Source organism: Amblyraja radiata, chromosome 27 (assembly GCF_010909765.2).
Source record: "Amblyraja radiata isolate CabotCenter1 chromosome 27, sAmbRad1.1.pri, whole genome shotgun sequence".
NCBI lineage: Eukaryota > Metazoa > Chordata > Chondrichthyes > Rajiformes > Rajidae > Amblyraja > Amblyraja radiata.
The window spans coordinates 14786450-14811721 of record NC_045982.1 but is presented as its reverse complement, the minus strand read 5'-3'; the positions used below and the strand labels follow the sequence as shown (position 1 = coordinate 14811721).

Sequence of the window (25272 nt, the reverse complement as noted above, 5' to 3'; positions counted from 1 at the left end):
TTTATTTATTTATTTATTTGTTTTTAAAATTACTATTGCACCTTATGCTTGTAATAGTTCCAAAAACGTAGACCACGTCTTTTGGAAGTGGTCTGCTTTGCCTGCTAAGAGGAATCTCATCTCTTCCAGATGTAGTGTTTCAAACATATTTGATATCCACATTTTTATTGTTGGTGTAGGCGCATTTTTCCAGAATTTAAGTATTAGCTTTTTCCCCATTATTAGCCCGTAATTGAGTAAATTCTTCTGAAACACGATATTCCAAAAATAATCCATTCTGGTTTTGGTACCAGTTTTATTTTAATTAATTTTGTAAAGATGTTAAATATTTCATTCCAGAATTTTTGTATTTTTGTACAAAAAACAAAAGAATGCGCTATGGTAGCTTCTTGACACAGACATTTATCACAGATGGGCGAGACATTAGGGAAGAGTTTATTTATTTTAGTTTTTGAATAATATAGTCTATGTAATGTTTTGAATTGTATGAGAGTATGTCGTACGTTGATCGAACATTTATGCACCTGTAGTAAGTGATTATCCCAGCTCTCTTTTGAAATTTTTATAGCTAATTCTTGTTCCCAGTCTCTTCTAATTCCATCAGTTGTGGGTATTTCTATGTTTAAGATGATGTTATATAAGTACGATATTAGATTCTCTGATTCCGCCTTTGTCTTCATTGCTTCATCCAGTAAGTCTGTAGGCATATTATGATAGTCTTTTGTGTATTTTTTCAGATAATCACGAATTTGAAGATATTTAAAATATTGATTATTTTTCAAATTATATTTCAGTTGTAGTTGTTGAAATGATAGTAATGTTCCCAATTCATACAGATCTCCAAGCGTTTTGATTCCCATTCTTTCCCATTGTATAAATGATTTGTCTATAATTGATGGTTTAAACGATGGAAATTAACCTACAAACCTGCACGTCTTTGGAATGTGGGAGGAAATCGGAGCATCCGAAGGAAACCCATGCAGGTCACAGAGAGAACATGCAAACTCCACACAGACAGCACTCGAGGTCAGGATCGATCCTGGGTCTCCGGTGCTGTGTAGCAGTGGCTGTGCCACTGTGCCACCCCAAAAGCGCTCCAAAAATATTTTAAATCCGGATCTGCAGTTGGTTTTCTAAGCTTGTTTGAGTTATAAAAGCCACTGGTGGATTGAATCTCAACAGAGTCCCAATATAAATAGTACAGTAAACCCCATCATGCTGTCAGGAACTTGGCTGGCATATTAAAAACGTGACAGAACCATTTATAATACTCATTCTGTCATGAATTAACCAGATCCAAACACAACCACATTTATATTTTAATACTCGGAAGGTCATTGGAGAAGTAGATGTTTGATAATTGCAGGGAAACTAGGAACAAAGACCACAATTGAAAGCTGTTGAAGGATTCCTCGTTAGATTGATATGAACTTCCAAGATATGACAGACGTTTGATGAGATAGCAATAATGTAATATAAATTTGGCTCCAAATTAGTAACTTGTAAAATAAATATCTATGGTGACTTGATGAGAACATGAGATCTCAACATAGAATATATTTATCAGAGGATAACCAGAGAGACAGGATTCTTGGTCAACAAACTCTTGTTCAGTCTGAACACTTCCCTAGGATCTGGAATTGCCCCTTAGGTCTGGAGGGAGACCTAGGTCAATATTCAAAGTAGTCAGATTTTGGGGAAATATTACTAGGCTTTTGGATATAACTCGCTCTGTGGATGGTAATGTTTTTGACAGGGTAACATACCAGAGGCTATTAAATAAGATGACATCCTGTGGTGTTCATAGGCAAAAGTTGCATTCTTCATGTTATCAATGGCCATAATCCTTCGGAAAATGGTATTGGAGTTGTTGCTCTTCACAACTATTATACATTTATATTTTGAATAAAGATATTCTGAATGAATGGTTTTGTGAAAGAAATTGTTGATGCCGCTGTAACCTTAAGCATAAAAAGTTTAAAATCAGGTGCAGACAAAATGATGCAATGGATCTAAAACTGGCAAATGACATTTATTATGAATAAATGTAGTATTGTGCATAAGTAAATCTTGGCATACTAGGCAAGGATCTGAACTGTATACTATTGATAATGACAAATACTTAGACACCTAGACTAGATAATTCCAAAGGTTCATGACCAATACCATGAGGCTATAGGAAGAACAAATACAATAGGAAGTATTGTTGAAATGGTGCAATACATTTAAAAAATGCAGTAAAATGTCCTTGTAAAAAGACTTGGTTATGTTTCATTGTGATGATAGAGCCTAAGTTTCGTCCCCTCACATGGTGGGTGAGGTAAAGGGCCTTGAGAGGTTCAGAGAAGGTCACCAGACGATGTGCAATTTGTAGGTCCTTGGAAACAACAAAAATTCTGAGACAGTCCGAGTGATCTTATTAAAGTTTGGAAACAATGAACTGGGATCTGATCCATGTACGTAGACTATTTAGGTTAGCTAGGTCAGAGAGAAGCAGAAGGCACAAGCAGCTTAAAGGAAAGTATTTATTCATTAATAGGATGTGGAATTGTTGACAAGGCTGATATTTATTGTCCATCCCTAACCAATCCCAAACTGAGGGGCCAGTTAAGAGGAAATAATTTCTGTGAAAGAGGAGTCACACAAAGGCCAGAATAGGTCAGGAGGGCAGATTTCCTGACAGACCAGTAGCTTGGTCCTTACTATTGCTAGTTATTTATTCCAGATTTCTTTAATGATTTGGATTTATATTCCCCAGCTGTTTTAATGGATTTTGATTCATGCCTCCAGATCGATGGCCCAGCACCCACTGGATACCATCCAGCAACAGTCACTGTATTACCATACCCACAACAAAAGTATAATTTGTCTGAAGAAGGGTCTCGACCTGAAACATCACCCATTCCTTCTCTCCAGAGATGCTGCCTGTCCTGCTGAGTTGCTTCAGCATTTTTGTGTCTATTATTGTGTATCTTCACACTGTGTTTTTGATTTTCTGTTTTTGGATTGAATTCTGTTTTTAATTTGTGTCATTGTGATGTCTTTAATTGCTTGTTTTACTCCGATTATATGTTTTTATTCCGATTACTATGTAAGGTGTCCTTGAGATTTTGTATGAAAGGCCCCCATTAAATATAAAATTTATTATTATTATTATTATAAGTTGGCTAAGCAGAGAAGTAAGTTAAATGCTAAAGGCACTTCTTCATTCAGAGGGCCAGCAAACTTTGAAATTAGTTGCTGGATTTTGAATGTGAATTCCTCGCAGGCATTCAACATGGGATTAGTGAAGTTACCAGCTGGTATCACACCATCAAAAGGAAAGAAGCTACACTGATTAATATGCATGCCTTGGCGTTATTGGGGTTGCATGGAATGTATTTGGGAAAGGGAATTCCCAGATTTCCAAGCACATTGAAATATATGAGTGAAAGCATCACTGTTAATCGGCAACGCAGAATCCAAATATAACTTAATAGATAGACATGAATGCAGGGGTTGGACTATAAGTAAATCGTGAGATTATGCACAAGATATGCATAACTAGGGAAACAAAACAAAACCAAATTAGAAAATTAAAATACAACAGATACTGAAAATTTAAGGTAAACTTAGAAAGTGCAGGAAAGATACAGGATGTCAGACATTTTTTGCAGAGAGAGAAAGGGATAATGTTTGCGGTTGATGACATTTTTTCAAAACTGGGAAAAGTAAGGCATAAGGTTTTTCATTGTCAAGGAAGGGGAATGGGAATGAGATGGATTTTGTCATGGCGTGAAATGTAGGAGACTTCAAATGAAACAGCTCAATGTTAGAGGGAGATAACGAGATAAACAACACAAGCATGATAGCTCCAGTAAATGTGTAAGAGGCAAAAGGAGAATCATTTCCTGAAAGTGTTTAACTCAGTGTTACATAGAAACATAGAAAATAGGTGCAGGAGTAGGCCATCCGGCCCTTCGAGCCTGCACCGCCATTCAATATGATCATGGCTGATCATCCAACTCAGTATCCTGTACCTGCCGTCTCTCCATACCCCCTGATCCCTTCAGCCACAAGGACCACATCTAATTCCCTCTTAAATATAGCCAATGAATTGGCCTCAACTACCTTCTGTGGCAGAGAATTCCAGAGATTGACCACTCTCTGTGTGAAAAATGTTTTTCTCATCTCGGTCCTAAAGGATTTCCCCCTTATCCTTAAACTGTGACCCCTTGTTCTGGACTTCCCTAACATCGGGAACAATCTTCCTGCATCTAGCCTATCCAACCCCTTAAGAATTTTGTAAGTTTCTATAAGATCCCCCCTCAATCTTCTAAATGCTAGCGAGTACAAGCCGAGTCTATCCAGTCTTTCTTCATATGAAAGTCCTGACATCCCAGTGTTACTTCCAGATGCTGCAATATGCATAATCAAAAATACCATGCTGATCCTCAACCAATTGTTGGAGTGTTGTAGGAGGTCAGAGTGCAGAGGGCAGAGGTTTAAAGTGACAGGAGACTTAAACCTGCTGAGTTCACAAACTTAGTGGAGGAACTTTGCACAGCTCACTAATCACTCAATACCTCTCTCCACCTCTCCTTTCCCACTATGTGACTTAATAATAATGGATGGGATTTATATAGCGCCTTTCTAATACTCAAGGCGCTTTACATCGCATTATTCATTCACTCCTCAGTCACACTCGGTGGTGTTAAGCTACTTCTGTAGCCACAGCTGCCCTGGGGCAGACTGACGGAAGCGTGGCTGCCAATCTGCGCCTACGGCCCCTCCGACCACCACCAATCACTCACACACATTCACACACATTCACACACAGGCAAAGGTGGGTGAAGTGTCTTGCCCAAGGACACAACGACAGTATGCACTCCAAGCGGGATTCGAACCGGCTACCTTCCGGTTGCCAGCCGAACACTTAGCCCATTGTGCCATCTGTCGTCCCAACTTGATCACTCTTTCCAGGTAAAACCATGATTTAAAAACAAAAGGAAACATATGGATAGGACAGGTTTAGTGGGATATGGGCCAAATGCAGGCAGGTGGGACTAGTGTGGATTGGACATATTGGCCAGTGTGGGCAAGTTGGACCATAGGGTCTGTTTCCATGCTGTATGACTCGATGAGAAACAAGAGCAGCAATTAGCTAAATAATCTCTCAAGCCTGCTTTACCATTCAATAATCTGATTTTTGACCTTAATGGGCCTGTTCCACTTAGGCGATTTTTCAGGCGACTGCCGGGACAAGGTAAGCAGGGGGAGCGCTGTCTGAGTGAAATTCACACGGTGCAAAGCCAAGGTGATACATACACACACCGCGATGAACAGGAAGGTTGGCGCTGTAATTAAAACGGTAATAAAGCACAGTGTACGGTAAGTCCTTTAAAAGAGAGGGGGGGGGAAGGGGGGGGGAGAAGGGGGGGGGGGGAAGGGAGGGGGAAGGGGGGGAAGGGGGGGGAAGGGGGGGGAGGGGGGGAAGGGGGGGGGAAGGGGGGGGGGAAGGGGGGGGTGAGAGGGGGGGAGAGGGGAGGGAGGGGGGGGGAGAGGGGGGGGAGAGGGGGGAGAAGGGGGGGGGGAGGGGGGGGAAGGGGGGGGGAAGGGGGGGGGGTAAGGGGGGGGGAGGGGGGGGGGGGTGAGAGGGGGGGAGAGGGGAGGGAGAGGGGGGGAGAGGGGGGAGAAGGAATGGAGACAACTTTTAAGAAGCCAGAGGTAACGGGTGTGAAGCTCGGTGGACATTTAACATGACCGGTCGGTTATCCTTGGTTCTGAAAACTACTTCTTACCTTTTTTTTCCCAATGAGCCAATTCACCGGTCAGCACCGGCTACAACCTACGAGAACCTTCGACCTCCTGGCAACCCACAAGGACCTCATGGCGACCCACCTATGGCATGAGAATTCTCGCTACTCTCCATGGCCGCTTCATTCTGGTCCCCGGTAATTTTTCAACATTGAAAAATTTGCGGTGACCATAATGAGGCCGCGACTAGTTCCCAGAATGCAGGAACTCTCCCTGGCAACCACCCATCTCTCTGGCAACCACCCGTCTCCCTGGCAACCACCCGTCTCCCTGGCAACCACCCGTCTCTCTGGCAACCACCCGTCTCCCCGGCAACCACCCGTCTCTCTGGCAACCACCCGTCTCCCTGGCAACCACCCGTCTCCCTGGCAACCACCCGTCTCTCTGGCAACCACCCGTCTCCCCGGCAACCACCCGTCTCCCCGGCAACCACCCGTCTCCCCGGCAACCACCCACAAACATGTGGCGACCATGTGGCGACTACATAGTCTTCGCCTAAAAAGGTGCGTAAGTGGGACAGGCCCAAAACTCTGTTGTTCTATCCAATCATTGTATCTCCAAATTCCCCAGTTGTCCAAAAGTCTACCTATCTCTGGCTGGAGTGTGATTATTGACATATAGAAACATAGAAACTAGGCGTAGGAGTTGGCCATTCAGCCTTTCGAGCCATTCAATATGATCATGGCTGATCATCCAAAATCAGTACCCGTTCCGGCTTTTTGCAATTATCCCTTGATTCCCTGAGCCCTAAGAGCTAAATCTAACTCTCTATTGAACATCTCCAGTGAATTGGCCTCCACTGCCTTCTGTGGAAGAGAATTCCACAGATTCACAACTCTCTGGTTGAAAAAGTTTTTCCTCATCACAGTCCTAAATGGTTTACCCCTTATTCTTACAACCTTCTATAGCTATCTGGATGGAGGTTTCCAAAGATTCGCAACCCTCTGATGGCAGAATTTCTTCCTCATATAGATCTTAAGTGGTCAAATCCTTAGCCTGACCCTTTGCCCTTTAGTGCACGATTCATCAACAAGGGGAAACATCCTGACCATATCTTCTCTGCCAAGGTCTCACTTGTTTCAATCAGCTCTCATTCTTTTAAAACCCAGAACACAGGCCCAATTTATTCATTCTTACCTCATTGTAAACCTCATGCATCCCAAGACTCAATCCATTAAATATAACTGCACTGGCTTTTGACCTGTACATCCATCCTTACACAAGATGAACAAAACTCCATATGTGGTCCATCTAAAGCCCTTCATAGTTCCAGCAAGACCTCCATACCCTGTATTCTATCTCCCCTTGCAATAAGGTCAGTATTTATTTGCTTTTTTAATTACTGCATGTTATAGTTCAGTATTTCTTGTATCAGAATACCCAGATCTCATGTAACACCAGCATTTAATAGCCTCACACCATGTAGTGAATACTCTACGTTTCACTTCATCCCATGCATTCCCTGCACGCTACTCCATCTGTCATCTTTTTGCCCACTTACATAACCTACTTGATCGCTTAGGAAGAAGATGAGGAGAAAATTCTTTAGTCAGAGGGTGGTGAATCTGTGGAATTCATTGCTGCAGAAGGCTGTGGATATTTTTAAGGCAGATTGATAGATTCTTGATTAGTACAGGTTATGGGGAGAAGGCAGGAAAATGGGGTTAAGAGGGAGAGATAGATCAGCCATGATTGAATGGCGTAGACTTGATGGGCCGAATGGCCTAATTCTACTCCTATTCCTTAGACCTTATGGGACACTTTGTGCATTCTGCAACTAATGTGCATAAAATATTGCACAACTAACATGTCTACCTCTGAAAACATCAACAAACTCTTTCTATCTTCAAAAACATATGTTTAATAGATAGCCTCCCCTATTCTATACTGAGGAGGCTACATACAGACTGGGTGCCACTTTCTGGCACGCCTCCACTAAACCCGCAAACATGACCCCAAGTTTTAGATGTCTGTCACTTAAATTTGTTGTCACCCTCATCTGTTTTCGAGACCATAGCTTCCCTGTGATTTACAGGTTGTAGTTCATGTATAACAGACCTGATTTCCTGTCTCTTGCCATAAATATTGCACAATAACATGTATCCTGAGAGTCTGACAGTGCCAAGACTCATTAACTTAATGTCAGGTACATCCCTGGCCAATTTTGATCCCGAAAAGAAAAGGTCTGACAATCCTGTGCACTGCGTCAGCCATTTGACAATGGTTGTTCAATGCATACTGAACATATTCTAGACCACCTTCCCCAATACAATACTATAAGTGGAAGTAACAGTTCTGTGATCGCTCAAATAAATCATTCATTTGGATTCTAACCTTATCAGAAAGAGGAGACTGTTGTCTGCCCATACCTGTCACCTTTCCCCCCCCCCCTTTGGCCATTCATAGAACATGGATATAACATGGAACAGTACAGCACAGGAACAGAGCCTGCAGTCCACAATGTCCGTGCCGAACATGATGCCAAATTAAACTAATCTCCTCCTCATGCCTTTCAAGCATAATCTTTCATTCCATGCAGATCCATGAGCTTATCTAAAAGCTTCTTAAATGCCACTATCATATCGGCCTCCACCACCACCCCTGCAATAAGCAAGTTCGGTATTCCGAAAAACGCAAGGAGTCATGGGATTTGTCAAAGATCATTTGCGCCAAAGAAAAAGTGAATGAAGCGCTGGCTGTATAAACTATGTATAAATTCTTATCTTTATTCATAATTTAGGTGTAAAAATATATTTATTCTGAGGAACATGGGTGCCAGGTAGCAGGAGAGCATAGTGTAACTGTGAGAGAGAGGGGGCAGATGCGAGTGGGAGACAGAGGGAGAGACTGGACCGGCGGGAGAGACGTTCTCAGCAGCTGTGCTGCTGCGTGGACATAGACCCGCACCTCATCTGCAGCCAGGATCGAACCCGGGCCCCCGGCACCGCAAGCGCTGCTGAACCATCACTGGACTCTCCTCATCCCCCCCCCCCCCCCCCCCCCAATTGTCCCATCCCCGCCCGGAGGCCGTCCGGAGACATCCGGGGCGAACCCGGACTGACGGGACACCGGCCCGGAGCAGCGGTGACCCCAGGCCCACAGCCAGCATGGAGAAGAAACGTCAACCGCAGCTCAACTCCGCCTGCCCGCCGGACTAACCGACTGCCCCGGACCGATGGGACACCAGCCCGGAGCAGCGGCAGCCCCAGGCCCACAGCCAGGGTGGAGAAGAAGCGCCAACTCCAGCCCAGCCCCGCTACAACTCCCGCAGAACCCACTCCCTGACAGGCCTGGGACCGCCAGCCGCACCCCCCCGCCCCACCCAGCGGCCGCTGGCCAACCCCCCCCCCCCCCCCCCGGCAAGAGCCGAGCACCAGCCATCAACAGGGACACACACAAAACGCTGCAGTAACTCAGCGGGACAGGCAGAATCCACGGAGAAAAGGAATGGGTGACGTTTTGGGTCAAGACCCATCACCAGAGATGTTGCCTGACCCGCCGAGCCACTGCAGCATCCCTTGTGCATCCCCGCCAATGACCGACGCTTGGCCCCTGCCGGCACCGAGGGGGTCAGTCAACAGCCACTGGACAAGGTGAGAGGCGCAGCCAACGGTGCCCGCCGGGGAACGGGTCAGCGCCCCCGCTCCGGCTGCAAGCCCCGGGGCCGCCACCACCCCGGGCCGGCGCCCCGCCAGCCTAGCGCCACCCCGGACACCTCCGGCCACCCCCAGACAGGGACGGAACACCTGGGAGGGGATGGGGACGGCCCAGCAGCAACGCAACAGTGCCCGCAGCGCCGTAGACCCGACCCCGACCACAGAAGAAACACAGGCCTGCACACACGCAACAGCACAGCTGCCAAGAATGTGTATCGTGAGTGATCTATGACCTGGGCATGCTCAGTCGGAATACCGAACTCGCTTATTCATTCTGGATGGGGAAATAATTGGCTTGTACGTTTCATGTTCACTGAGCTCCGTCCCTTTAATCCTGGCTCCCATTATAATAGGTTTCGGTTTAGCTTTATCATTGTCACATTTACCGAAATACAGTTAAAAGCTTTGTTTGCATTGCTATCCAAACAGATCAGATTTACCATACATAGGCACAATCAGTTCAGTCTCAAGTCCAATAGACAGAGCAAAGGGGGAGATACAGAGAGCAGAATATAGTCATCAGCATTGTAGTACATCAGTCCCATACGCAGCGCATCAGTCAGTTGTAGCAGAATTAAACAAATGATATAATGTTATTTCTGCTCCTTTGCACGGTTACACATATGTTTTATTTCAAATGAGCCAAAAATAATGTCCATAATTATGTCACCATGGACATTTTGGAAATTCAGAGTTGTGGTATTGTATAGTGATAGCAGCCAGCTAAAGATTATGACCCTGCAGCCCCACAGAACTAGTCTGCATGATGACAGTAAATCAGCAGTTAGTGATTGCTGTGGTGCTGTGTGAAACTGTGCTCTATATGGGGAAATAGACACCTTGTGAATGGATCAGTGACTCTGTAACACAATAGAACAGTGGGAGTTTCGGACATTGCCTCAAGCTACGCCAACATAACTCCAACATACATGAACCAAGACATTCCATGTGTCACTCACCCTCAACCTTTAAAACAGAGCCAGCCATTCGATAGTCTTGTTGGAATTGGCTCCAAGACAATGTGGCCTTATTACATCTGTGTGCCATAAAAGAGATGGGGAGAGAGTGCACAAGTGCAACAATGGCTTCAAGTACTGGGTGTCATACAAAACATTCCAACCTTCTCCTAATGAAAATAAGTTTTTAAATGAAACTCTGTAGGATTATCATATTCAACAATAAACAATAAAAACACAATTAATCTGGAGGTCATTTACAGAATTAAAAATAGGCACCAAATTGAGGTGAGCCAAAGTTGATATGTACAACAGTTCTCATTCAGAAAAGACACTGGATATGCATACTGGAGTTATTATTATTTGTTATTATTGTTAGCCCCTGCGTTGGCTGTTCTAAGCCACACAGGAACTTGCATGCCATCCATCAAGGACTTGATCTGTTATTGGCTCAGGATCAGTTTCTCTGATTGGAAGCTCTAAGCCCTTCCCTTATTATTTTAAATAAATTATCGGTAGACTCTTTATCCTCTCCTTTATTTCTTCCCTCTGCTTTGTGGGGAATTCCCTCTAACTTGGCTGTTTTCACAGGGCATCCACTGGCACCTCAGCAAAAGCTTCAAACATGACTCCTAACAGTGAACTGCTGTTCAACCATGGAGGGAAACATAGCGCAACGAAATCGATCACTAACTCACCACCCGAGGCCAATGGGAATTTGGATTTCTCAGAAATCATGATTACTGAGAAATTTGTGCCACCATCCATCGAGATAATTTCTCAACAAAGATTGGCCTTCCTGTTTGGCTCAGGGAAGACGGGAAAACATTTTAATTTCATTTGCCAACCAACCCTGAATAAGCCAGCAATGGGCTGAGAGAGGAATACACCCTGTAATTGAGAACCAATGGAGGGAAAGCACAGTATTAGATCTCTCATCATTTGTGATCCTTCACTCAGGATGAAAACACATCACACCTATGATGTCTTCTCATTATGTCATTACTGGTGCATGTTAACCATACAATCTGGGACATCATTACACTAGCATGAAGCTACCGTCTGAGAGGTCTGCCCCAAGACTACTTGTAGTCACCCCACTGAATATCAGCAGCCTTCCATCAGGAATGCACAAATGTAACTGAAAGCAAAGAGGAGGCATGGATCGCGAAAGGACAGTCAGATGCCATTCAGCACTTCAACTCCCCCTCCCATTCCGAATCCGACCTTTCTGTCCTGGGCCTCCTCCATGGCCAGAGTGAGGCCCACCGCAAATTGGAGGAGCAGCACCTCATATTTCGCTTGGGTAGTTTACACCCCAGCAGTATGAACATTGACTTCTCCAATTTCAGCTAGTACCTGCTTTCTCCTTCTTTCCCCTCCCCTTCCCAGCTTTCCCACAGCCCACTGTCTCTGCTTCTTCCTTTCTTCTTCCCGCCCCCCCCCCCCACCCCCATGTCTAAAGAAGGGTCTCGACCTGAAACATCACTGATTTCCTTCACTCCATAGATGCTGCCTCACCCGCTGAGTTTCTCCAGCATTTTTGTCTACCTTCACAAAGTTTAGTTTAGTTTAGATTCGTTTAGTTTAGTTGATTGTCATGTCTACCAAAGTACAGTGAAAAGCTTTTGATGCAAGCTGACCAGTCAGCGGAAAGACTATACATGATTACAATCGAGCCATCCACAGTCTACAGGTACATGATAAAGGGAATAATGTTTAGTGCAAGATAAAGTCCAGTAAAATCCAATTAAAGATAGTCCGAGGGTCACCAATGAAGTGGATAGTAGCTCAGGACTGCTCTCTAGTTGTTGATAGAACTATCTGCCATGTTTTGATTTCAAAATTAGGTTTGGAATGTTTATTTTCTGTTGGCTTTCATCCTACATCCACGGCCCATAATTGTCAGCTACAGATGCAAGGTCCAATATGAGATTGATGGTGAATGGAGGACTGGCATTGTGCTTACGCTTTGTGCATGCTGAAGAGTTGGTCGTCATGTCAAGTTTATTGTCAAATGCACATGTACAGTGAGGTACAGGTATAATTAATATCTTGCTTGGAGCAGCATTATCCGCACATAGACTCAGACAAGACACAAAAACATAAATAATACAAGGCAATGAATAGAAAAAGACTGCGCAAAACCAAGAACAAGACATTCGTGCAAACTCAATTCGAAAATAAGTCCATGATAGTGCAAGAAGTGGTCCAGAGTGTTCCATTGCTAAGGTAGGATTAGGGTTGTTAGGTTGGTGCAAGAACCTGATGGTTGTAGGAAAGTAGCTGTTCCTCAACCTGGAGGTGCGGTGCTTTAGGCTTCTGTACCTCCTGCCCAACAGTGGTAGCAAGAAGAGCTATTAAAGAACTATGGTCAGGCAGCATCTCTGGAGAACATGGATAGGTGCCGTTTCATGCCAGGATCCTTCTTCACATTGATTGTGGTGGTGGGGGGAGGGGGGAGAGCTGGAAGAGAGGTGGGGGCAACAAAAAGCCTGACAAGAGAGGCTGGATACAAGTGAATGGGTCTTTTTGATAGGTAGATATTTGAGCAAAGGCCAGAGATGGAGAGACAAAAAAATTGCGATAAAGGTAAAACGGTTGTGAATTGTGAAGCTAGAGGGAAGAATATAGGTGGAAGGGGGCAGGGGGAGGAGGATGGGAGGGAAATGAGCGTGAATCCAGGTGGGGCCAGGGAAGAGCGGGGGTGAAGGGAGGTGGGTTGTTAACTGGTGAGTTACCTGAAATTGGAAAATTCACTTTTCATGTCATTGGGTTGTAAGTTATCTATGTTCACCTCTCCATGATCTACAGATGCTGCCTGACCCGCTGACTTACTCCAGTACTTTGTATCTTTTTTTATAGATCAACATCTGCAGTTCGTTGTACCTCCACTGCTGTCCAGGCGCTTGGGAATAACAGTGCCTTGGAGAGGCTTGACAACGTCAAAGAGCCTCAACAGCAGGCACAGCGCTCCATAGCCTTGTGGACTTTAGAAACTTTCAAGAAATTACGATAGCAACACACTCTTCTAGAATCACAGTGACACCCGACAGATATCGAACAACAATTAATTTACTGTCAGTTGATGATTATTTTCAATAGCTCAGCTGGCAGAGCCTTCCAGCTGTGTAACCTGTGTTGACTGACCCAAGGTTAAGAGAGGCTGTCAGCTGATGCGCAGGGCTCCCACTAGACTATGCCGATGGAAGATCAGCATTGCAGATCATATGCTGTCTATTCCACACACTTCCAATGGGCATTAGGAGCATATGTACTAATGCATTGATCAGAACATTTTCCTGCCTTGCTCATTTCATAAATGTGCGCATGTGTAAACACTTGGATCAAGTGCTGCGCCTCTGTCATGTCAATCATTACTGCCGAGCTGCTAGAGTTTATAATTTTAAGATTTGCAAATGTAGATTGTGTTGAAGTTGTGAAAGAATGATATTCTTCTCTTCGGAAACAAGAAGAAAATGCCTGTTTCCCTTGTAATTAACAATGTGCTAATGAAATTGCAGATTTGAAATATGACTTCTCAGAATGCAATTTTGAATGCAGGATGTTAAATAAGGGGAAACATAAACATTCTACTGCTATTTTTGCCTAACAAGGAAATTATGATTCATAAATGTCAAAAAATGTGCAGCACGTTACATCTTTCTCCATTTTGCTTCCTTATGTACTGAAGCTGCAAGCCTAAATAGGCTTGTGTTTTCAAGATCGTTTCTCTAATCGCATTATTCAGTTCTCTGCAACGTCCTTTAGAGATGGAAGGAAAGATAGCCTTGGATATAGATTGTCCATCACTCTTGTCTGCCATGTTCGCTGATCTGCCAGCTGAAGTGTCACTGGAGCAAACCAAGACAAACAGTGCCCTGCCCTGGGCAGCTGCAGCCAGCACTCGCTCACTCGCTCAGCCCTGGTGCTTTAAATCAAAGAGAAGTTTCAGGGTGAGCTGCAATACCAGAAACAAACGGAGTCTTAGTCCACTCATTGGAGAATGGCCTGGGGACACCAACATTCTAAATATATCACCTGCTCTCTGACTCTGTGGTATTTGTTTCTCAGAAGAATGTGTTTGCTATATTATTGGAAAGACTGCTGCTCCAAAAAACTTCAAAGTACTTCGGGACGCCCTGAGGTCATGCAATGCTAACTCTTTAGACTTTAGAGATACAGTCTCACCGAGTCTGCGCCGGCCAGCGATCGCCCTGTACGCTAACCTACACACACTAGGGACAATTTACATTTTACTGAATTAACCTACAAGCCTGTATGTCTTTGGAGTGTGGGAGGAAACCCGAACACCCGAAGAAAACACACGTGGTCACAGGGAGAACATACAAACTCCATACTGGCAGCACCCGTAGTCAGGATCAAATCCAGGTCTCTGGCTCTGTAATGCCCCTGTCCCACTTAGGAAACCTGAACGGAAACCTCTGGAGACTTTGCGCCCCACCCAAGGTTTCCGTGCGGTTCCCGGAGGTTTTTGTCAGTCTCCCTACCTGCTTCCACTACCTGCAACCTCCGGCAACCACCTGCAACCTCCGGGAACCGCACGGAAACCTTGGGTGGGGCGCAAAGTCTTCAGAGGTTTCCGTTCAGGTTTCCTAAGTGGGACAGCGGCATAAGGCAGCAGCTCAATGCAAGTTCTTTCTTTTTGTCACCTGGACTGATACTCAAGGGATCAGTATCAGTGATGGGACTCTGACATTAGCTCATCAATGTACATAAAAAAGCAACAACATCAAACCTACCCACCACATGCAACCTCGATTCATGTTACAGGAGTAACAAACAATCTGTTGGAGGAACTCAGTGGGCCGAGCAGCGTCTGTGGAGAGGAAAGTCATTATCGATATTCTGGGTTAAAATCCTCCAGCGCATTGTTTTTTTTTGCTGCAGATTCCGGCATCTGCAGTCTCCTGTGTCATGGTGTTAAATGCACCACGTCACCCACCCTCTAGATTCTTCAACCCACCCTTCCCAAGTTTGACCACCCCTAATCTCTGGAAAGTGGGAAATAAAAGCTTCCCAATCAGGCCAATGTGGAGGGAAAAACTCAGGAAAACTCTGCTAACGACATATCTTCCCCAGCCAACAATGGGCCATTATGGACTCCACCATTCTTTAAGTCATCTGTTGCCAGCCTTGTTTTGTTCTGGCCTTCTCTATCTTTCAGTCTGAAGAAGGGCTCTGTCCCGAAATGTCGCCTACACCATTTTCAATGGACTTCTTGGAGCTGCGATCCTTATTAAATATATACAACTCCAAGCATGTAATAGAAGGAAGATACTGTAGACACAAAAAGCTGGAATAACTCAGCAGGATAGGCAGCATCTCTGGAGAGAAGGAATGGGTGACGTTTCGAGCCGAGACCCTTCTTCAGATTAACAGACTCTATCTTTCAGTCTGAAGAAAGGTCTCGACCCAAAACATCACCCATTCCTTCTCTCCAGAGATGCTGCCTGTCCCGCTGAGATACTCCAGCTCTTTGTGTATATCCTTGGTTTAAACCAGCATCTGCAGTTCCTTCTTACACAAGTAATAGAAGGAATGTCTCAAATAAAAACAGACAATGCTGGGAATTAAAAAAATCAGCAAGAGAGGGAGCATCTGTGGAGAGAGAAATAGAGTGAACGTTAGTGCTCCAAGAACTTTCATCAATACTAAGAAAATTTAGAAAAGAGACACATTTTTAGTTGCAGAGAATGGGTAGGGTGGATGGATCGTGGGGAAATTTCTGTGATAGTTGAGAGATCTGTAGAGACTTAAAAGGCACAAATAGTGGTGGTGCTGGGTGTGAGAGGATGAGGAGGCCATCTCAGAATGTTGCCCCCTCTCTCAGTGCATGAATGGTTGAGTGCATAGAGTCTGAAGAGTCTAGAACCAGGGCTCCCAGCTAGTCACAGAGTAAGGAAGAGGCTGTTGAGGATTGAGAGGGAGTTATTTCATCAATCAGAGGATGACAAATCTTCATAATTCCTTCCCTGATAGATTGTGGTGGCACGGTCATTGAGATAATTCATATCGGTGATTGATAGAGTTCTGGACATCAAGGAAATCCGTGAACATGGGGAACGTGCAGGAGAATGGTACTGAGGTAGATCAGCCATGTTCTTGATGAATGGTGGAGCAGCTTGAAGTGTCAAAGGGCTCCAACCATTTCCCATTTCTTATCTTCTTCAATCCTTTGCGATCTCCCTATAGCACATGCATTCGCATTGCTCTCTCCACCCTTTCACCTTGTCTGCAACCTCAAACAATTTTCAGTTCAAATGAAAGGACACTGACTTGCAATATTGATACTGTTTCCTTTTCCTCAGATGCCAACTGGCATTTCTAGCAGTTTCTGATTTTATTTCTCATTTCCAGCATCTGCAACCTTTTGTTTTGTGAACAAGAGGAACATTACCCGTTCGTCTCAGGCAAAGGAGAAGTGCACCAAGGCAAGATAAACAGGAGGTGCCAACGTAATCTAAAAACAATTGCCAAATATTTAACCTGTTGCCTCCTCCCAGCTACTAGTAAACACAGGCCTGAATTTTCCCAAACTCAGCAAGTAGAAACAAAATGGAGCTAGTGTGGATATAGAACACAATGACAAAGCCAATGCAGTTAATTCCTGTTCTTTGAAGTCTTATTTGTAACATTGAAATCAATAATTCAGTGGCATTTGGCTGAATTTAGTTACTTCACTCTCCTTGGTAAAGTAATCCATTTTACTTCAAGTGGTTTGCAGATGATTTTTTTGCTTCACTAGTGAAGGTTGCCTGTTTTTGGAAGCCAGAACTATTAAACAAAAACTGCAGATGCTGGACAACTGAAACAAAAAGATAAAATTGCGGAAACATTCAACAGGCCAGGTAGCATCTACAGTAAGAGAAACAGAGTTAACATGACAGGTCCAGGACCCTTCTTCGTTTCCATGGATACTGCTGTTTATCGCTGGGCCTCATATATAAAGGTCAAACCTGCTTTTATTCCTATGTGTCAGTGGTGGATAGAGTCAACAACTTCAAGTTCCTGGCTGTGTATGTACATCTTTGAAAATGAGTCCTGGACCCAGCGCACTAATGCAATTGTATGGAAAACCCATCAATGCCTCTATTTCTTTAGAAGATTGAGGTGATTGGGTATGTTAACTAATACTCTCTTGAACTTCTACAGGTGTACGGTAGAGAGCATATTGACTGGTTGTATCACAGCCTAGATTGGCAACTCGAAAGCCCAGGAATGAAGCAGATTACAAAAAGTGGTATAAGTGGCCCATCATGGGTACTGACCTCCCCACCATCAAACAGGTCTATAGGAGGCCCTGTCTCAAAATGGCAGCCAGCATCATCAAGGACCCACACCACCCTGGCCATGTTCTCACTTCACTCCTGCCATTTAGAGGAAGGTGCAGGAATCTGAAAACCATGTCCTACAGGTTCAGGAACTGCTTCCACCCAACAACCATCAGGGTATTGAACACCAACTAAACTTCGAACTACAAACTGTCTTGGTTGCACTAGGGACTTTGGGCTTTTGTTTTGTTTTGCACTAATATTGGGGGGGGGGGTTAACATTGAATTCCGTTTTTTTAAATTAAGTCATCTATTGAGTACTGTGTTTAAATACCATGTTATGCTACTGCAAGTAAAGCGGCCTTTTCACGGGGCGACTTGACGCAAGAGTTAACCGGAGTTTAACATCGTGGGAACCTCGTGCGATAACAGTACGGCATTCGTGGACCACCGTGGACCACCGTAGCGCTAACGGCAGGTCATCGTGTAACTTGGTCACTCGGGAGAAAATTCAAGAAAGTTTGAATTTCTCCAAGAGTGACTTGTACACTTGTGGTTGAGTATTGCAACATTATATGAACGTAGTGGCCAGTGCGATATCCGTAATAACTCTTGCGGGTACCGTGGGAACTCCTGCGAACGGTGAACCCGGAAGCTGGACAGAGGGAACGGTGGGTAAAAATATCTTATGTGGGATTGAATTTAAAATATAAATAAAAATAAAGATTTGCATCCGCATATGGACATCAACTTATTCATGAGTTATGTTAATGAGATTCAAGAAAATAACTATAATCTTTAAAAGGGACTTTAAAAGGGACTTTACTGAAAGGTTACGCATTTTTATGGTCCGTGAGAAATTTTTCACATGTACTTCTTTGAGAGATACAGGTCGGAGTCCTCGGGTCCAGGGGTCCGGAACGCTACCAATCAATGTTGTACAGAGACCCGTGTAAGGAGTGAACTGCACATGCTGGTTTAAACCGAAGACAGACACAAAAAGCTGGAGTAACTCAGCGAGTCAAGCAGCATCTCTGGAGAAAAAAAGCTGATGTTTCGGGACGAGACACATCTTCAGACTCAATTCCGATTAGGCTGTCTGAAGAATGGTTCCGGTGTTGGGGGAGTCCAGAACCAGGGTCCCAGTTTTACAGTCTACCGTGGGAACTCTTTAACTCAGTAAAGTAAAGTAGCCTTTATTGTCATATCAGCGCACAGGCAGCAGTTGACTGTTGCTCTATTCAGTTTCCCAGGGGGTCGGGACGGGACTGGAGTTGGGAGAGAAAGGTGGGGGAGTCAAGGGAGAGGAGGGGGAGACAGATGGGGGTGTCTTCATTTACTGACGGCGGGTGTCTGTCACTGAAACAGGCAGGTGAGGTTTCACATCCACCTTGTGTGTGCCTCTCTCTCTCTCTCCCTCCCTCTTACACAGGCTGAGAGACTCTGCCTCTGTGAGTGTACGTCTCTTTCTCCCCCTCTCCCACACACAGTAAGACCGAGGTACTGTGCTCAGTCCATCTGTGTCTCCCACATACACAGTAAAATATGTCTCCAAATGAGCCAATTCAACCAAGGGAGGATATATATAGTGTGTGAAAAAAAAAGTTACATCATTTGTGTCACGTGTAGTTCACGATGTTCATTCAAGATTTAACGGGAAAGCTCGGGAAACGGACAAGTTCACTCGCACAAATAGCAGAAATGCCGAGTACCGTGGGAACTCTTTATCTACTGCCGTTATATCGTGCGAGACTCGTGCTGGACCACGACCTCTTCACTCTGGTGACATCTTGCGTCAACTCGCCCCATGAAAAGGCCGCTTAAGAATTGCACTGTTCACTTTTTTTATATACGACTTTTAAACAGTCGTGGCTCTTGACACCACTGGCACTTTAGTCAAATATTTGCTACAGGCTATATGCTGGCTTAAAAAAAAATCCACTGAAGGCAACAGAAAAGTTAGATGGTTTAGTTAGATAGTTTAGTTGGTGTTCAATACCCTGATGGTTGTTGAGTGGAAGCAGTTCCTGGTTGAAATACTCGACAGGCCAGACAGCATCTATGGAGAGAGAAGCAGAGTTAACGTCTGAAACCTTAACTCTGTTATTCCTTTCTCACATGCTCTGTTTTTATCCCAGATTTTCAGCATCTGCAGTAACGTTGATTTTCAGAAAGTTCAGGGGAGACCTGTGTTTAAGGTGAGAGTATCAGATGAGCCAGAGGCGCGGTCTACGCCTTCTGGCCCAGGCGCTGGTACCAAGGATACTGAGGATTTCCAGGGGGCACCAGGCACTAGAACTTGTAGCGCTGATCGCGTCCCCTGCCTTGCGTGTAGGAAAGGTGTCAGAGTGGGACATGTTGCACAACGTCAGGATCCCCGAGGTTTACAGTGACCGCGGAAGGCAACCTGCAGCAAATATTCCTAAGCCCTGACTGCTTCCCATCAGCGGGATAAACACAGAGCGGCGGCAGGAGGGAACAATTAGTGCAGGATATTACAAATCGGGGCATGTTAGAGGAAAGCCACACTCGGCCGTACTGCCCCGTGGACCTACCAGATGTTTTTGATGCGTAGCTCTCTTTCGGAGCGCCTGTGATCTTGTTTAATTAAACACAGTCACTTACATACAGCATTTCATGCTAACAGCACCATCTCATTCCGGTCCGGATATGGAAAGGAGCCAGATTCCCTTGAACTACTTCTCCACACAGCGTAAGAGAGAATCCCCCCCTTCCCCCAGCCCAGCCCAGCCCAGCCCATTCCCGAGAAGGACTCCCACCACCAAAAGCAACGTTAAAGTAATCTTTAGGAAATAATCATTAGAGTTTTTTTGGGGGGGGTTTTCCAATTTAAAAGCAGTTTCTTTCTCTGCCTGACTGATGGCTGAGACCGCTCGGAGATGGACTGGGGCTCTGACAATCTTATTTAGTTACAGTTGAATAACTTCTCTGCTTTCACGAAATGACTGGCCGCGGGCAGCGACAGCAGTTTAATGCACGCCGACCAGTAACTGGAAAACCGTGGTTTGTGACACAGTAGCAATATCCTGCCTCTCGCTCATGATGCAAGAGTATTCAGATAGGGTGGGGGGTATGAAGATGAAATTGAAACAATTACTGTGCATAGGCAATGAAAAATTCAAAAATATTGCTATGGCTTTGTCCACACTGCTTGTTATGTGGCATGGGCTGCCATTTTATTCCTCTTTACCATCTCCATTCTATCCCCTCATGAGTCGATACTGACACACATTTAATTCCAGGTAGCATTGCAGGGTATTTCGGTGACCATTATCCACACAGCAGGGATATTTGTTTCCTTATGTGATGCCCGTACGACTCCAACATCAGTGCATCCCCCCCCCCCCCCCCACCCCCCGTACCACTGTGCCCCCACAAACAATGTCAGCGTTACTCAAATGCCTACATCCATGTATCATACGATGAACATTTGTCCACACAGAATGCCTGATCTCGCTGGAGTTTAGAAGGATGAGGGGAGACCTCATTGAAACTTATCAAACGTAGGCAGGTGGGACTGGTGTTGCTGTGACATGTTGGCAAGTTGGGCCGATGGGCCTGTTTCCACGCTCTATGACTCCAAGACTCTAGCGAAAGGCCTGGATCGCATGGATGTGGAGAGGATGTTTCCACTCGTGGGAGCGTCTAAGATCAGAGGCCATAGCCTCAGAATAAAAGGATGTACCTTTAGAAAGGAGATGAGGAGAAATGTATTTAGCCAGAGTGTGGCGAATCCGTGGAATTCATTGCCACAGAAGGCTGTGGAGACCGGCAATGGATATATTTAAGACGGAGATTGAGAGTTCTTGATTAGTACTGGTGTCAGAGGTTATGGGGAAAAGGTATGAGTATGGGGTTGAGAGGAAAAGATAGATCATCCATGATTGAATGGCGGAGTAGACTTGATGGGCCGAATGGCCTAATTCCGCTCTGAGAACATGAACTGGTGAACTTCCCATTGGCAAAAATCATTGTGAGCCTGCTCCAACATTAGTGTGTCCTCATGACCAGCTTTAATGTGACTCCATGCCAACATCATGGGTACTCCCCTTTCGCCAAAGTTGTTGTCAATCCCATGGCCTATATCAATGCTCCCCGAGGTCAAAGTTTACGTTGTCTTGAAGAAAAACATTAATGCAACACAACGGTTAATACAAGTGCTCCTTACAGAGAATACTGGAGTTCCACAAGACAACATTAGTGATCCCTGCGTCCATTATCAGTGTGATGATCCTCCATGGTCAACATCAGTGTTCACCATGCCTCATGGTCACATCTGTGCAATACCACTCAACACGTAGAAACAGGCCCTTCAGCCCGCCAAGCCCACCCTAACCATCAATCACCCAACCTACACTACTTCCCCGTTATCCCACATTCACATCCATTCCCTATGCACTGGGGACAATTTACAGAGGCCAATTAACCAAAAAACTTGCACGATTTTGGAATGTGGGAGGATACCAGAGCACCCGGTGGAAACTGACGGAATTGCAGGGAGAATGTGCAAGCCGCACAGACGGCACCTAAAGGTCACAAGGCGGCACACTAACGCAGTGGTAGAGTTGCTGCATTACAGTGCCAGAGAACCGGGTTCGATCCTGACTATGGGTGCTGACTGTACAGAGTTCGTACGTTCTCCCTGTGAACGTATGCATGTTCTCTGGGTGCAAAGACGTACAGGTTTGTAGGTTAATTGGCTTCTGTAAATCGTAAAGTGGCCCTAGTGCGCAGGATAGAGTTAGTGTACAGAGTGTCGCTGGCCAGCTTGGACTTGGTGGGCCGAAGAGCCTGTTTTCTCACTGTATATCTAAAGTCTAAAGTCAGGATCGGACCTGGTTTTCTGGCGCTGTAAGGCAGCAGCACCGCCAACTGCGCCACAGTGCCGCCCTGTGTCCCTACGCCCGATACTAATTTAAAAAAAACTTTATTACAGACTCAAGGTCCAGATAAAAGATGACATTACATAGAATACATTGCATATAAAAATACAATAAATTACATATAAAAGCTTAGTAAATTACTTATGAGCACCATAAATGATATACAAAAACACAATACATGGTTTAAGATCCAGAATAAAATAAAGATCAGTGTCCTACAACGAGACAACTGTACTAATGTCTCCACAGCAGAGATTGGTAGCATGTAGTGCTAAACCTTATGTTTGATAAGACCAAGATTATTTCATTTTCAGAGTCGTTAATTCGGCAAATACATTTATACATATTTATACATACCAATGGCACCAGGACCATGATTAGTGTTCTATGAACCATGGCTCTCCATGCTCACATATTCAAAGTCAACATGTTCCCCACATAGCCAATATGAGTGGTCCACAGGAACCAGTGTGACTTCATGGCTACTCTCCTCTTGTGCCACATGGATCCAACCTTTGGATTTTATTGTGACTCCAGTCTCCAGTTGGAATATTGTGGAATAAGTCGGGATATAATTCATGCTAGCACTAATTCCAATTTGATCTGTGGTTTTCCACATTGGGAAAATACATTTGTTTTGAAATAGTTTTCTTTCAATAATCGAGGGACTACAGTGTATTTTCTAACAAAATCTCTTCTTCTGGGTCAGAATGATGGTTCAGTTCCAAGAGGAGAAGGTGGCTTCCCCAGCTCATTGTTCTAATTCAGCTCTCATTCTCATTCTATAATCTTGCCACAGGCTTCCTAGTGTGTGCCTCAAATAATTCACCTCCGGTCTCTAGATCCTGCACTGACTCTGTGGAAATTGTGAAACATTAATGAGGTTTCCCAGTTGCAGCTGATAAGCGGCGTGGTTAGTTGCTGTAATGATATGAGATGAGTTGATGCTTCCAATGGAGCCAGGATAACAATGGAAGAGTTGGAGGTGAAGGATAGTTCAAAAAGTTTCAGGACAACCAATAGTTTGTGGGTAAATAATACTGCACTGAATAATTGTTCGTAATTGCCTTCTCAATCAACACATCAGCACTGAGCAAAGTTTCTGCTAAACTGTGTTCTCCACAATATTGACGATGGTAAACATGATAATGCCATCGAATGTTAAAGCATCACAGCATGGGAACAGGCCCTCACCTGCTGAGTTACTCCAGCATTTTATGTCTACCTGTGATTTAAACCAGCATCTGCAGTTCTTTCTTACACATGGAAACAGGCCCTTTGGCCCATCTTGTCCATGCCAACCAAGATGCCCCATCCTAACCCGATCCATTTTCCCATTTTTTGCTCATATTGCTCTAAACCTTTCCCATCCATATTCCTGTCCAAATGTCTTTTAAATGTTGTTGTTGTACTTGCCTCACTTATTTCCCTCAGCAGCTGGAAAAGTGGTGAGACATCGGCTTCTTGGAGATGGTCATTGCCCTACAAAATGTTGTGTGCCATTTATTGCTTGCGATTAAGGATACTGTATTAGTCCTACTGTGCGAGGCCACATATCACAAAGATGCCAGTGACGTTGAGAATGGACTGCATTATTATCAGCAAACATCCCATTTTTGAACTTGGGATGGAAGGAGCGTCATTAGTGATCAGCTGATGTTGGTTTGGCTCTGTGTGCTGCCCTGAGGAACTGTAACAGAGGCATAGCTGAGATGTCTGACCTGCATCAACCACAAACACATTCCCTTCTGTTACATATGGCTCCAACCAGTGGAAAGTTTTCTTTCTGATTCCCACTGGCCTCAATTCCACTGCGATTTATTGATGCCTTAATTAGTCAAGTGTTGCTTTGTCAAAGCCAGTCACTCTGCTCGTAACTCTGCATTCAGTCCGACATGCTACCACTATGTCCGGAGCTAAGGGATGCTGTCAAAATCCAAACTGTACACTGATGTCCAGGATATTGATAAGTACTATTTGATTAGACTGTGAGCAGCATCTTCCAGCACTACACTGATGATTGACTGTAGATTGATGAGCCAGTAACCACAGAGACTGTATTTGTTCTCAGTTTTGTGGACTGGACTTCGAAGCATTTTTCCACTTTGAACGGTAAATGCCAGCATTGTGACTGGAACAATTTGCTGGAGTCTGGAGTTCAAAACTTCAGTCACGACCTTACCTGGAACCATAGCTTTTGCTACATCCAATGCATTCAATCAACTCGTGAAATAATACGGAGTAAATTGATTTGGCTGGAGTGGTGAATTATTTATAGGAAAGATGTTGTCAAGCTTGAAAGGCTTCAGAGAAGATTTACCAAGATATTGCCAGGGCTTGAGGGACTGAGCAATAGTGAGAGGCTGAGCAGGCTAGGGCTTTTTTCCTTGGAGTGCAGGAGGATGAGAGGTGATCATATGGAGATGTACAAAATTATGAGAGGAATAGATCGGGTAAATGCACAGTCTTTTGGTCAGAGTAAGGGAATCGAGAACCAGAGGAGATATAGGTTTACGGTGAGGGGGGGAAAGATTTAATACCCGAGGGGTAACTTTTTTACACAAATGGTGGTGGGTGTATGGAACGAGCTGCCGGAGGAGGTAGTTGAGGCAGGTACTATTGCTATGTTAAGAAACATTTAAACAGGGATATGGATAGGATAGAT

At 44.6% G+C, this 25272-nt stretch overlaps 1 long non-coding RNA gene across 1 annotated transcript in view; it reads right to left on the bottom strand.

The window, feature by feature from the left end:
* LOC116988240 overlaps positions 1–20365 on the bottom strand; it is a 49340-nt gene extending 28975 nt beyond the window's left edge. The window contains exon 1 of the long non-coding RNA XR_004415890.1: positions 20259–20365. This is a non-coding gene — a long non-coding RNA (uncharacterized LOC116988240). The remainder of the gene's footprint in view (positions 1–20258) is intronic.
* Between the last annotated feature and the right edge of the window lie 4907 nt (positions 20366–25272).